The sequence below is a fragment of the Limulus polyphemus genome, unplaced genomic scaffold, assembly GCF_000517525.1.
Source record: "Limulus polyphemus unplaced genomic scaffold, Limulus_polyphemus-2.1.2 Scaffold699, whole genome shotgun sequence".
NCBI classification, from domain to species: Eukaryota; Metazoa; Arthropoda; class Merostomata; order Xiphosura; family Limulidae; genus Limulus; species Limulus polyphemus.
Window position 1 is genome coordinate 40006 of NW_013666309.1, and position 15489 is coordinate 55494.

Genomic DNA, 15489 nt, shown 5'->3' on the forward strand with positions numbered 1-15489 from the left:
AAATATAACTAAAAGCAATAGAAGAGAATCAACACACAAGAAACTCCATATAACAAAACAAACCAAACATTGTATAAGTATCGAACACGAATGCCACATACTAATTGAACAAATATAAAAAAGTTCAACAAGTCAAACATTATAAATAAATTCAATAAAAATAAAAATAATAAAGCAATTCAACAGAGCAAACACCATAAAATCTCAAGAAAACATCACAATATAAGATACTCCAACAAAAACAAACATTCTATAACAATACAGTTTAACAAACAATGCTTGGAGACAGCTTGAATGGGTAATGAAGAAAAAATTTAATATAAGTTTAACATAACAGCAAATATACAACGTTTCGACAAGGTTTTATTATCATCAGGTACAAGTAGTTTACAAGCATTATTAGTCTCAAAGTGGGTTCCTCGTCATCGAACACTATAACAAGCATCATACGATGAACCTACAACAATTATATAGCAAACATCATACGATGAACATACAACAATTACATAACAAACATCATACGATGAACCTACAACAATTATATAACAAACATCATATGATGAACCTACAACAATTATATAACAAACATCATATGATGAACCTACAACAATTATATAACAAACATCATATGATGAACCTACAACAATTATATAACAAACATCATATGATGAACCTACAAAACAAACGCTGCGTAATAAATACAAAAACATAATATAGTAATTTAACAAAAAAAAAAACATATAACAATTCAGCAAAGCGAACACTGTAAAACATCTCAACAAAACACACATTTAGTAAAAATGAGATAACAAACATTGTATGATGAACCTACAAAACAAACACTGCATAACAAATCAACAAAAAACACAAACATTATAAAATACCTCAACAAAATAACCAAATATAAAAAAAACAACTAAAGTGCAAACATTAGGGAATAAATCAACATAAACATTACATAACAAATCATCAAACATACATCACGTGGTAAACAAGAACAGTAACTAAATAAACTTCAAAACCAAGCTGACCTCTTTCAGTCTGTATCAAGAAGAGTCGAACTTGTGAAAGAAACTGAAGGATCTAATATAAAGTATTTTATATCTAATTTTTATACAGTTATAGAAGCTATGCATTTCTTTTGAACGTTTAATATGTCATACATAAACTGTATTTAAGATTGTAGCTCAACAAGTCGGAATTAATCTTATTATGTAAGGTTTTTTTTTCACATTTCCTGTTATTGACATTAACAGGTCACTTGGACGAAAACTAAAAAACGCGCATTTATCCGGCACTGGCGCTTATTGGCTAATCTTTACGCGTCACTGTAGGGTCAATTACTCTTTGACATACAAGATCTCGAACAGATGACAGATAAGTTGATGAGCATATCATCCCCGACGTTTTGTCTTTTTGTTTAGACTAGGTATAAAGAATGATTGTTTGATGGTTATGATTTTAAAACCAGCCCCGACTGTAAACAAAATGGTTTCGAAAAGCTGACAGATATATGTTCAGAGTTAAAGTCATGGAATGTGACCTGTGACCTCAGGAAGGGTGAGAGTAGCATTTTATTAATTTTTTGTATTATTCTTAAAATCCGTTTTTTTTTTCATATTAATATATTGTTTAAACTATTTTGTTTTAGATTTTTTCAAAAGAAAGGCTTTCCTCTAAACACCGCAATATGCTGTGAACATGGTGTACGTTTCTAAGACAAACAGAAAATAATAACGGATTTTAAGCTAGATAAACTTTTATATACCCAGTTAGTTTTAAATTACTCTACCGAGGACACCTGGAATTTGCTTCTGAAACTCTTTTATTCAAAGGCATGATAAAATATCTATAAAGAAATAATAAAAACTGTAAGGATATATCTAAAGTTACTGTTATTACTTCTTTAGACTTTAATTACATATCTAAAGTTGCTGTTTATTACATCTATAAACTTTAATGACGTCTGACAACCGGTTCTTTGTTATCAATATCTTTTACCTACAGTATATCACTCTACCGACTGTAAGGACATATCTAAAGGTATTGTATATTGCTTCTATAGACTGTAAGGACATATCTAAAGTTACTGTATGCCACTATATATACCGACGGTAAGGACAAATCTAAAGTTACTGTATATCACTCTACCGACTGTAAGGACATATCTAAAGTTACTGTATGCCATACTATATACCAACGGTAAGGACATATCTAAAGTTACTGTATGTCACTCTACCGACTGTAAGGACATATCTAAAGTTACTTTATGCCACTCTATATACCGACTGTAAGGACATATCTAAATTTACTGTATGTCACTATATACCGACTGTAAGGACATATCTAAAGTTACTGTATGTCACTATATACCGACTGTAAGGACATATCTAAAGTTACTGTATGTCACTATATACCGACTGTAAGGACATATCTAAAGTTACTGTATATCACTCTACCGACTGTAAGGACATATCTAAAGTTACTTTATGCCACTCTATATACCGACTGTAAGGACATATCTAAAGTTACTGTATGCCACTCTATATACCGACGGTAAGGACATATCTAAGGTTACTGTATATCACTCTACCGACTGTAAGGACATATCTAAAGTTACTGTATGCCACTCTATATACCGACTGTAAGGACATATCTAAAGTTACAGTATATCACTCTACCGACTGACTTCGCTGTAAAATACAAATTTTGTTTTAAAATAAGTGGCGTCTCAACATATGTTTGAATTACCTTAAGTTTAAAATCTCTATATTTGTCACAAACAGGTTAGACATTACCGTTATATTACTCACAGATCAGGCCTTTCTAAACAACGCTGCCTTTAATAATCAAGTGTAAGTATGTCAAAGGTAATGATACTGAACATTAATGACACACTTGAAAAGATCTAAGCCGATGACTATGCCTTAAAAATGAAAAAAATTGGAAGTTTTATGGGTGATGTTCAGAGTAGATTGTATTTTACTGTACAGACAACGTGGTTCTTCTACATCAATTTTGAAGTAAGATATTTTGAATCGATAACTTCCTAAAGAATAAAACGAAAGTTACATATTAAATCTACAAATCTGTTCTCTTTACATATTAAAAAGATAATCCTTAATGTTCCTTCTCTTTGTAAAAATAACTCTTTTAATGGTTTATAGCGAATCAAATCTATCAATCCAGAAAAATCTATAATACTAATATCTGCGTATTATCTCAGTTGTTTGCAAAATTGCGAGCTGCTTAATTTAAACTTGCTTTAGTGATGTTTGTCCATAATGTGTAGAATTCAAGTGTTAGTAATAATAACACGATTAAGTTCTGATGGTCAAGTAAACTACGTACTTTACGTAACGACTATGTTTAGTTTATTGATGAATTGTTTTTAGTGGAGAAATTGTCTACTATTGGTTCATTGATTTATTGTTCTTAACAGATCGGTGTTCTATTGGTTCACTGGCTGATCGTTCTTAACAGGTCGATGTTCTATTGGTTTATGATATTTGATACAATACCCTTCCTTTGGTTTATTGTTTGTTTGTTTGTTTGTTTTTTGAATTTCGCGCAAAGCTACACGAGGGCTATCTGCGCTAGCTGTCCCTAATTTAGCAGTGTAAGACTAGAGCTAGTCATCACCACCCACCGCCAACTCTTGGGCTACTCTTTTACCAACGAATAGTGGGATTGACCGTCACATTATAACGCCCCCACGGATGAAAGGGCGAGCGTGTTTGGTGTGACAGGGATTCGAACCCGCGACCCTCAGATTGCGAGTCGAGGCACCCTTTGGTTTATTGCCAGTTTATATCTAATAGTGCGGTTTTATATTTTTATTATTATTTGTACTGATAATGTGTCTTTGTTGGTTAATTGTTGATTTCTATTCTAAAGCTTTCCCTTAAGCTAGTCTTTAGTCGATATCTTAGAATTCACATTTTGTAACATCATGTAATTTGTTTTCTAGCATTTTCAATCAAAATAAAATTTTTCGATAAAATAATTGTTCTATAACAAACAGGGTTTTATTTAACGTTTGCATTGTTTTAGCCATTCTAACGTGCTTTTATGCGTACAGAAATCATTAATCGCCATTTTTGTTTTCTTATTGTTCTATAAATATTTTCTTATATTCATCCATATAGTTTTTCAAAGAAACTTTACCAACACTAGTTTGCTCGTTAAGAGTTTCTTCACTTTGAACGATAATAATGAATCCTACGTTATTCTTATGCATTTGTTAATTTGTTTGAATAAAATGATTGGGCATATTTCTTTGTGTGTAAAAAGAAATGAGGCGAAAAGTATCTTACTGATTTAAATCACACTTTATTTAACAAACACAAACGTATAAATCAAGTAAGTATTATTTTCTACTTTGTTATACATTAGGTTTCAAACAACACTACAAGCAGCATGTTGAGGTTATACTTCGCAGTTAGTGGCGAGTACGTGGGAAGATGTCATTGGTTATATGATACTCAAACTTTTGATTTTATATAAAGAACAAACGCTTGTTCTCCGACAACATACGAATTTAAAACAAAATAAAATAGTGCATACAGAGTAAGTAATTTACAATGCTCTCAGTGAGGTATATATATACACAACTAGCCAATCAAACGAAATATGAAATACATAAGGTAATAGAAACGTTATCATCCACACGCTCTAGTTCTTGAGTATCGGCTCACATAAATCCTTTATAACAACATTCCGTGCAACAAATTTCAACACGTCTTTGGGAGTGTCTGTGTTTCTTGTTTATACATCTTTCTACATGAAAATATTTAAAAAAGCATGGTTGCTGTTTTCTATCATCCTACAAGATGGGCTAATGGGAGATGATACAGCTCTCGGTTGGTCATAGAACGAATTTTTGTTGAGTTAATCTGTATTTAATCTTGCAACTTACGAAATCGCAATCCGAATTAAACATAAATGATAGATTAGCTGAGAGTTTGAGTTTACAGAAGTTTTCGCTATTAAGAACTAGATTAAACTGATTCAAAAATTCTAAATTAATATCTCCATCGTTCCACCTTGGAACTTTGGCATCCTGTTGTTGGACGGAGAGACGGTCTTAATGATTTCCTTATCGTCTAGTAAAGCTGGTGTGAAAGCTTAGTGGCTCTGTCGGTTGGTTTTGAAGTGAGCACATAAATGTTATTTATTTTGTAATGGGAAAGTACAAATATATGTGTGAATCTATAAATATGTATTAATAACTTAACACCATTTTTTAAAAGTAACATATATTTAGTGACAATAAAAATTATGAATTATTTAGTATGAATATAATCGGACTTTTAAAGAGGTTGTGGTTATAAGGTCGCTAATTTGTTCTTCAGTTATAATCATTTCAAATAAATATTTTTCGAAACGCTATCCAGGCAACTGTATAACTGCCTGTTTTATGTATGTATATATATATGTACTTACATATACACACACACACACACTATTTATAGAAAAAAAACACTGATTAATTCTGTTTGTTGTTAAACACAAGACTACACAACAGGATATCTGTGTTGTGCCCACTACGGGTATCGAAACTCGACTTTTAGTGTTTCAAGCCCTCATACTTACCGCTGAACCACTGGGGGATGTAGGTTCTGAGGAAAACCATTAAATTAAATAATTGTGTGTGTGTGTGTGTGTGTGTATGTGACAGTAGATAATCACAATAAAACTAATGTAGTACACACAATTATTCGATAATTATAATTCATTAAACTATATTAACTTCTATTTATAAATTTGAAAACTTTACAACATAGATATATGATAATACCAAAGTATAATATCACTCTAATTCATTCTAAAGCATAACAATCGTTTAAAACATTAAAAACACAATAATAACATTCCTTCAATAGCGAGACTGCAACGTATCGCTGCCCTAACTATTTATCCACGTGGTACTTTGAGTACCAGTTTGATTGTTCTATAAATTTGAGCTCCAAGACTTACCAACAGATGTTGTGCAGCTGTTGAAGAACGCGGTCTTAATCTTCGGTGGCCACAGAATGGTCAATACGACATAACAAAAATTTAGTATGAGGGCTTTATTGATTTCAAGATATTCTAGAAATCCCTCTTCAGTTTCTTTCCAAGTAGGATCAAATATACTAATTGGCTAAGCCTTCTCAGCAAAACGAATTCTAAAAATCCACGATTCAAAGGATTCTGCTATATCCAGTGCCGACGGGACCTTTCGCCTGATACCAGAACTGGCTGGTATACGACAGACATAGTAGTGGTCTAGATACTATATATATATATATATATATATATACATAATCAGTTTTCATGAACAACAACTGTTATGGTAAGAATCAGATTAAGCAAGATAATTATAATTATTATCAATTATATTTAAGTCATTTACAAATCAGTTTTATAGGACATGAATTAATATTAGTTACTTCATTTTATTTTAAAGCTGATTATTTAGTTAGTTAATTACTACTGTTTTGTTTTATTTGAATTAACTTTACTGTCATTCACAAGAACTAGTGAACCAGCAAGTTAGTCTTCTTGTTCCCGGAGCGGTTCATACAACCGCAGCGTCAACCGGTGTTAGTGGTAAACGGACTCTTAGCTTCATGTGTAAATAAGTCTAATATTTTATCACCCACCCAAAAATACAGTTTATAAGAGCAACAACAACAACAACAAAAAATCAAGGAGCTCAAATCTGTTATTATTCATCTGTTTTGTACTGGAACTCAAATACGATAAGACATCTAGAGAAACTAATCAGATGATTTTCGTGGACCCATTCAGGGGAAGATTGAAATCACGTGCTACTATACTGTCATTATTGACAATATGTAGGATTGAAATCACGTGATACTGTACTGTCACCAGTTAGAAACTGTAGCATTGAAATCACGTGATACTGTTCTGTCACTGGTGAGAAGCCATAGGATTGAAATCAAGCGACACTTTATTGTTAAGAACAAGGAGCGGAGAGGTTGAGATCACGGAACACTGTATCTTCATCAATAAACAACTGAAAGGTTGAAATCACGGAATACTGTATCTTCATCAATAAACAACTGAAAGGTTGAAATCACGGAATACTGTATCTTCATCAATAAACAACTGAAAGGTTGAAATCACGGAACACTGTATCTTCATCAATAAACAACTGAAAGGTTGAAATCACGGAACACTACATCATCATCATCATCATCAATAAACAACTGAAAAGTTGAAATCACGGAACACCGTATCATCATCAATAAACAACTGAAAGGCTGAAATCACGGAACACTGCATCATCATCAATAAACAACTGAAAAGTTGAAATCACGGAACACTGCATCATCATCAATAAACAACTGAAAGGTTGAAATCACGGAACACTGCATCATCATCAATAAACAACTGAAAGTTTAAAATTACATGATACTGTATCATTATGAACAACGAGGGGGTTTTTAGATCCTTTAACAATATATAGTCATGAACAAGGAATAGGGTAGGTCTATATTTTATGGATGAATTGGATTACTATATGGTTATTGGGATAACCTATGAGTTTATATGCAACAACTGTTCTAATTATTATAGCAAATTTTTAATTTTTTTTTTATTATTATTACTTGGTTATTTATACATACATTCTTACGTAAACTTTTTTCTTATACATCCTTTTGCCACTAAAGAATCTAAGCAACTCATGGACCTGTATTTTCATGTCTTCTTATTGACTTTTGACGAATATGAGAGTATTTAAATTATGCGGAGCATAATCTTCGTCAGTTTAAGGTAACCCAGAAATATATTCTGTCTTTTCATCGACCTATAGCAAAATTTTAAATATGTATCTGCTTAGAAACTCAATCTCAAAATTTTCTCAACAAAATACAAATCTTCGAGATTATCTATGAGTGAAAGGAAATATAAATGTTAAGGAGTTCAAATCTTTGTTCTGATTTTTTTTTAAAGAGAGTACTGGAAAGTTTTGTTTCGGAATCAACTCACCAAACATGTTTCCTTAACTTGCACACTGGGAGTTAATCACGTTCAAAATTAAACCCAAGCTATGAACAGGTGCTCACAGAGAAACTTCGTAATCAACAAATCAAATAAGATTTTAGCAAATCTCTTGTTAGGCCTTACTTCTCTCTGTATAATGACATGCATATATCCGAGCGATTTATGCCGAATTTTTAATTGTCCCCTTCCACTCAGAACTCTTAAATTCTAGACTTATTTATTTATGTTTTTACAAATAATCGACTGTAAACATCATTTAATATTAAGTCTAATATTAAACTCTATTTTTCGCTCACGTATACATACATACGAACAAATGTGTAGGAATGCATAATAACGATCTTGTTTTGGGTAATGAAGTTTAAATGTTCAGGTCCAAGCCCAAAAAATGTTAAAAAGAATAGTAAGCAGCTGTGAGACCTAATCCTAAGTCACTAAGGTGTGGGCCTAGAAAACTCCCTGTTAATGAAGGTTGTATCTCGGGAACATTATCCATTCGGAAACTACTAGTAAAGATGGTTTCGTTAGGCGAAGGTAAAGGATGTGTCAACGATATGGTGGAAGCTAGGCTTGTAATGGTCGGTGCGGGCAGTAGTTCCGGAACTGAGCCTAGAGTAGTAACTGGTTTTATGTCGCTGGAAAAAGACATCTCGTCTGGGCTATTTGCTTGGTCTGAGTCAGAAGTCTGTAGAAAGTGGTCGATTGTTGATTTTTGACCATTTCTCTCTGTGATTTCAGACTCTGTATCTTGACCAGTGTCCATTCCGCCAACCTTGCTTTGGTCACTGCTGCTCCTATGCAATAAAGAAACAGTCGTCAATTCTAGATACTTTATTTACAGTCCATGTGACAAACATTATACGAACATAATATTTGGAAAGTCGAAGTAACTGGCTTGGATTATCTAATGTGGCTTTAGTTGAAATAAGTATTTCAAATATTAAGTATTAAACTATTATTCAAAGATTAAAGTGAAAATATAACCAATTTATTATTCGGGTTTGTGGTGCATCAAAGTTTGAGTATATACATAAATTCATTACGCAGACTGTGCAGCTTATTCACATTGCAGTATAAGCATAAAAACTGATAACTGATACAGAAAGTTTTCAGTAAACACATACATACTTAGTGTTACAATAAATTTCAGTTTTAAAGCAACAGATGGGGAAATTAAAACATAAGTTGTCAGTTGTAAAATTTTACCATTTCCTGATGTGTACCACGAAAAAAGGGTTTGACGCATATTAGCTTACAAAGAGAGAACAAACATTTAAGGGACAGTTATCACAATGATGAGTTTTTAACTTTAAGGCCTGATAAAAACACGTTGTTATGTCCTCCAAGATAAAACAAAATCTGTTTATGCAATTTACTAATATTGAAAACTGGAACAAGCTTATAGTTTGAGGAGAAACATTTGTTTCGTGGACTTAGCTTCGGCTCCAGTTTATCTGCTGCTCATCTATCTCAACGTTACTAGTGTGGTTTACATAATTCTCAACACAGACATCACATGTACATCTGTAGATGACAAATGACAATTTATTCTTAACTACAGAATTGAGAAAAAACAAGACAATTGTATGTTTCCCAAATACATCATTTATTCACGACCATGGTTTCGCCATTGAAGGAACATACGGTTTCAGGTATCAATTGTTTATACTTGACTTAAAATAAAAAAAATCTTCAGGAAGCAGAATAGTCATCTATTCGAAAGCGCTCGAGTTTTGGGTCTTTTTTTAAGTCTATTACACTTTATATGTGATCCTTTGTGCTAACTCTTTTATCAAAATGATTTACACTTAAGGTAGAAATTCTTAAAACCAATAAAAAATATATTAACAATAGAAGTAAACACACTTTTGTTTTTAATTGTGAAAAGAATCTGCCCAGATTGAAACTAACTTCTATTTAACTATTGTTGAAAATATTTTGTATTTACTATTGTTGAAACTAACTTCTATTTAACGATTGTTGTCCTACTCATGGTAGTACTATTATTATTATTTGTTTCTTTAGGTAATACTTTAGGGTACAGGTGGTTTGTTCAAAAATCCGCTAACATTATTATCAACGAAATTACATAAACAAATAAAAAGTTATTTTCATTGTAACAAAGACTATCTGCTTACAGTCCTGTAAAGAGGACTCATAAGAGCTTTTACCAAGTTAACTTTAAAGACTGTAAGAACAAGCCATAAAAATGTCCAGAAAAGTCGGTTTGTGATATACGCTAGTCTTAAAACTGCAGATTATCTACTAAACTAAAAAACTGAACTGGCTTCATGTTCCCATTCAACTGTCAGCTTTATATTTGGATGTTTATTGTACAAGCGTGATTATTTAATACAACCATATTTCTTCCTTTCACAACTAGTATAGAGTATTTTATATATGTGTGTGTGTCTGTGTATGATTTTTTCGAAAATTCCATGCAGTTTTATTTCATGTAGCTGGTCATATCGATGTTGGCCGGAATGTCGTAATATCGTAAACATGTATTAAATCTTTCGCACACGTAAAAATACATGCTGTAACTTATGTTCTTAACTCTTAAGCTACTATTTACGTGTTTCCTTATGGACTTCTATGAAGCTTGCATAGTGAAAAAGGTGACGCAGAAACCGTACACCCTGGCTTGGGTTGTTTAGAATAGAATACGTAGAAAGGAGGTTGAGTTGTGTAACTTAAGGATGTGGTTTACTGAACTAGGACCTATAAAAGTGGACTATTCGTACACTTCTGTCTTGATTCTCCTTTCGATTCTTTCATTGACTTTGGTATCTTTGCTAGGTCAATAAGACAGCCAGCTTCAACACTATAAATATTGTAAATAGAGATTTTGTTCATTTGTCAGTATCGGCTTTCTGTCCATGTTCAATTTATTCTTCGGTTAATAAACCTGAACCTACGTTTTGTGGATACTTTAGCTACCTGTGGGGTAACAGCGTGCCTGAATATCACACACATGTTGCAAGTTTCAGGGGGAAAGCATCTTCGGTTAATAAACCTGAACCTACGTTTTGTGGATACTTCTAGCTACCTGTGGGGTAACAGCGTGCCTGAATATCACACACATGTTGCAAGTTTCAGGGGGAAAGCAGTTAGTCAATAGCCTTGTCTGACCGAATAGTAGGATTTTAACGTCGCTCTTTCAACGCACATACGACCCCTCTGAGCACGCTAACTACTGAGACACGCCAGGCCCTCAACTATTGCAGGAATTAATATGACTTTGCGATTAAAAAATAAAGACTATAATGAATCTGTTTCAAAATCTTTAAAATATTTTTTCAACCATTGCTTTTCATTATAACACAAGAACAGATCTACCATATTAGTGCAAGTTCTGATCCAGTAAAGATTCCATAAGACTGGTTTTACATAAAAGGCTATTAAGTTAAAATACAATTTTTCATAAAGTACGATTCCTCATATGCAAGAAAATATTAGCTCAGAAATATACTTAGGCAACCAATTACTATATATGAGGCGAAGAAACTAATTCAGTACATAAATCAGTGTTGTAGTTTGAAAATGATAAGTGTGAGAAAGATTAAAAACGACATCAAAGCTGTTTGCATTACACATTATCGTTAAATTAAAAATTCTGAAAGTATTACAAAACTAAACAGTTCTTTGAGAGTAAATTCGCTACTTGTGTATTCTTGAAGAAATTTTACCAAAAATCTGATAACATATTATTACAGGTGCCAATGTTGGAAACTTAATCTGACAGAACAATTCAATTTGCGCATTGTAGACACACTATACATTACTCCAACATGAGCGCCAATTGGTTTGATATCTTTAAAAATATTTTCAGTCATAATTTTCATCTTCCTTTAATTGAATATTTACTTTTCTTGTAGCCCCAGGGCCCTCGGTGGCTCAGCGGTAACTCTGCGGACTTATAACGCTAAAAAATGGGTTTTGATACTCGCGGTGGGCACAGCACAGACAGCCCATTGTGTAGCTTTGGGCTTAATAACAAACAAACTTGTAGCTTTTGATTGTTCAGCGGTAAGGGCTTCTTATAACGCTAAAGTTCGGGTTTTGATACTAGCAGTGAGCGCAGCACAAATAATCCATTGTTTAGCTTTGTGCTTAATAAAAAAAACTTCTATAATAAGTGTTAGATTTTTCTTTAATATCACAAATTTTCCCTTATCTTCTGATATATGGTTAGCTTTACTGATTTAATCACTTGTATTTAAAATGCTATCTTTGTTCCTTTGTCTATTGTTGTTGTTATAACTAAATCAATAATTCTATATTAATTTTTAGATAAGTTATAAGAAGAAGGAAGAAATATACATTACTACAGTCTCACTATGTGGGAAACATCTAGGTTCATTTAAAATTATTATTTTATTTGGGTCGAGCGTGGCCCAATGATTACCGTGTCAGACTGTGAATCGGAGTTTCTATGGCTCGCGTCCCTTTACCGCCAAAAAAAAAAACTGTGCTCCTTACATTATAAGAGCTCAAAATAGTTTAATAACACTGTTTTCTCATTCTCTCTTGACCGGGTGTGGCCTAGTGGTTAACGTATCAGATTAAGGATTTGAGGCCAAAGGTTTGAACCGCGATGTGCCGCTAAACATGCTCCGCATTCTCATCTATAGAGCGTTATAACCGTGTTAACCACTTTCAATATCGAGTTAAGAGTAGTTGAGAAAATGGTGGGTACTACTGACTGGCTGCCTTCCTTCGGATCACTAGTTTCAAATTATGGATAGTTATGATTGAACCTTTGGGTTTTGATCTAGGTGTTTAGCCCACGTGTTTTCTACACATATAATAAGGATTACACAAAAAATTAAGTAAATATAATAATTTTTACTTAAGCCCAGTAAGTTGATCGTACAGAAATTGCTATGTTTTGGTTGCAAATATGAACGAGAGACTAGTCTAAGTTGTCATATAAAACTTTGCACAAATTTACGGTTTGATCTCTTGGTTTGAAAAGCGGAATGAAATGATCAAAAGCCCAAAATGTTGCTTTGGTGTTAGTAGAAAGTATTCCCAAAACGAGATTATTTTTGCATTGGTCATTCCATTTTGACTTTGATTTGCACTGTAGAAATGGTTTTCAACATGTTCATGACATCTAGGACGTTCTGCACACTTAATAGAAACAACAATAAATGTTCTATTTTATTATGAGTTTCGTTGGTTGAGGTTTGATCAATCATATCTAGGTCTGTCAATCACTAAATGATGTAATACAATGAAAGTGGATAAAAGGAGAGCAAAGTATATTTTCCTTCTGCTTTGCTGTTTTATCATTCTTATTTGCTTAGATTCTAACGTTTCTGGACGATCTCTATTTAACTTCAGTGGGAATATCATCATGAGTCTATACACGAAGTTCGCATTTAATGCAAACGTCAGATCTTCCAACCTTGCACTTGCAATTAAGACTAGAGTAAACATATCTTCCTAATATACTCAAAGTGTAGGTTCACTAGTTCAGCACTAAAATCTTATATTCTATAGGTAAGTTACTTTGTAAAAAGCAGTAGACTTACATCAAGATCTTGATTTAAATAGAGGGACAAAATTCATGTTCAAATGAAGATTTCTCTGCAAGAGTTGAACTGATGAGCATAAAAGTTCTATTGTTCGAAAACCTCTTATACTAAATTATCGTTAAGAAGCAGCTTCACTAATGTCTGAACAATCGACTCCCGAGTTTAATTTAGGGTGAAGAAGGCCACTCTAAATGTTAAATCTAATCATGTTGATTAGCAATATTATATTTAAGGATCACTATAACACTGGAAACCAGTGTGATGTCAAAGAAGATAAAGGTTTTATAACTCGTTGAAATAATAAAAAGTTAAAATCGCTTGAAGGAAGCAAAAAAGAAATAAATGTTTAACGTCTTGGTCAAATGACCTTCTTCAGCTTCAACGACGATCATGAATGTTAAAACGAGTTTGAACATAGATCTCTGATGGTAGGACGAGATTTCTTATCCGACAGATGTGCTAGTTTGTAAATTATAAGGAATGATGTTCTGAATGGCGTCCGCTATAATAACAATAATATTATAATAATAATAATAATATTACAACAATAATATTATAGCGTCCGCTATAATAACAATAATATTATTATAATAATAATAATATTACAACAATAATATTATAGCGTCCGCTATAATAACAAGATCCTAACATCTATTATCAAGCTTCTCGCTGGTGCTGTTAGATGTGATTTCATATATGTTGATCCTTACTTTGTACATATCGTCACTGCCAACTTTTAATGCAAAACCTGTTTCATTTCCTCAACTCTATAGATTCAACTCCATTTTCGACTAGATTTAGTGAAGTATTTCACGCCTATCTCGCCCAACAGATATACTGAATCAAATAGGATAAACCTTAGAAAGAGAATTGGAAAGCATTCCCCAGAATTCTATCGAGCGACTCATAAAAGTAACGAAGATCTTTGTAGATCTGTGTTGACCGCTTGTGGGTAGACATGCTTGCTATCAAGGTGAATATAAACATTTTGAGACCTGTGATTGTTGATAACCTGATCCACTTGTTCCTACAAACACTGTTAAATCAGGAGGGGGACATTTTGTTCCATGCTTTCAGCTTGATATGTTATCAGTGTGTCTGGAAAAACAATAACGTTCACTTTGACAAAAGATAGACGAAATATAAATAGCTTCTTTCAAAGTATATGATGATAATTTGTTGATTCTGAATTTTGCTCATCTGTTAAATACGTCGATAGGAAGTAACTATGAATAGTTGAGAGTGTGTATGTTTGTTGGTTTTCCGACCACCATGTCAAAGCAAATGTTCACGAGGCACTCTTTGAGGCTAGACTTCGCCAAGGGGTGTTCTTAGCCCTACCATTTTTTGTCATTCATGCAAATGTTCCAAGATAAAGTTCAGTGTAATACTTTTAATTCGTAGATGGTGTGGCTATTTGAAAATTACCCAAAGTGGTCAATATTCACCACCAACACTCAGTATAGACTGAATAAACTCGAAACTTGATGCAGCACGTGAATTTCTACCAATCTAGAAAAATAAACAAACCCTATTTATATTTTTCACAAGGCTCCAAACAATCCAACATTTTGAACCAAGAACTTTACTGATATGACACTTATAATCAAATAGCGATGTTTTTTAAGTTTCTTGGTTAAACTTATGACTACAAACTCACTTAGAGAACATATTGGAAATGTTGAAATTAAAATATGTAATTGATTTCGTAAGTAGTTTATAGCAGGTAAAAAAAAAAGAAACATCTTTTTTCTTATCAACATTTTTGGGTCCTTTCATATAATACGAAAGCCTCGCCTAGCATAATGTAACTAGAACTCAACTATACGTACTAAAAGTTACTTAAAATTCTATACTCATTCTCTCTGTTATGAGAATTCACATATATATATATATATATATATATATCAAATCTTTAATTCATAAGTAC

The 15489-nt window shown here is 32.7% G+C and overlaps 1 pseudogene; it reads right to left on the bottom strand.

Moving 5' to 3' along the window:
• Nucleotides 1-5551: 5551 nt before the first annotated feature.
• LOC106460051 overlaps nucleotides 5552-15489 on the bottom strand; it is a 45739-nt pseudogene continuing 35801 nt past the window's right edge.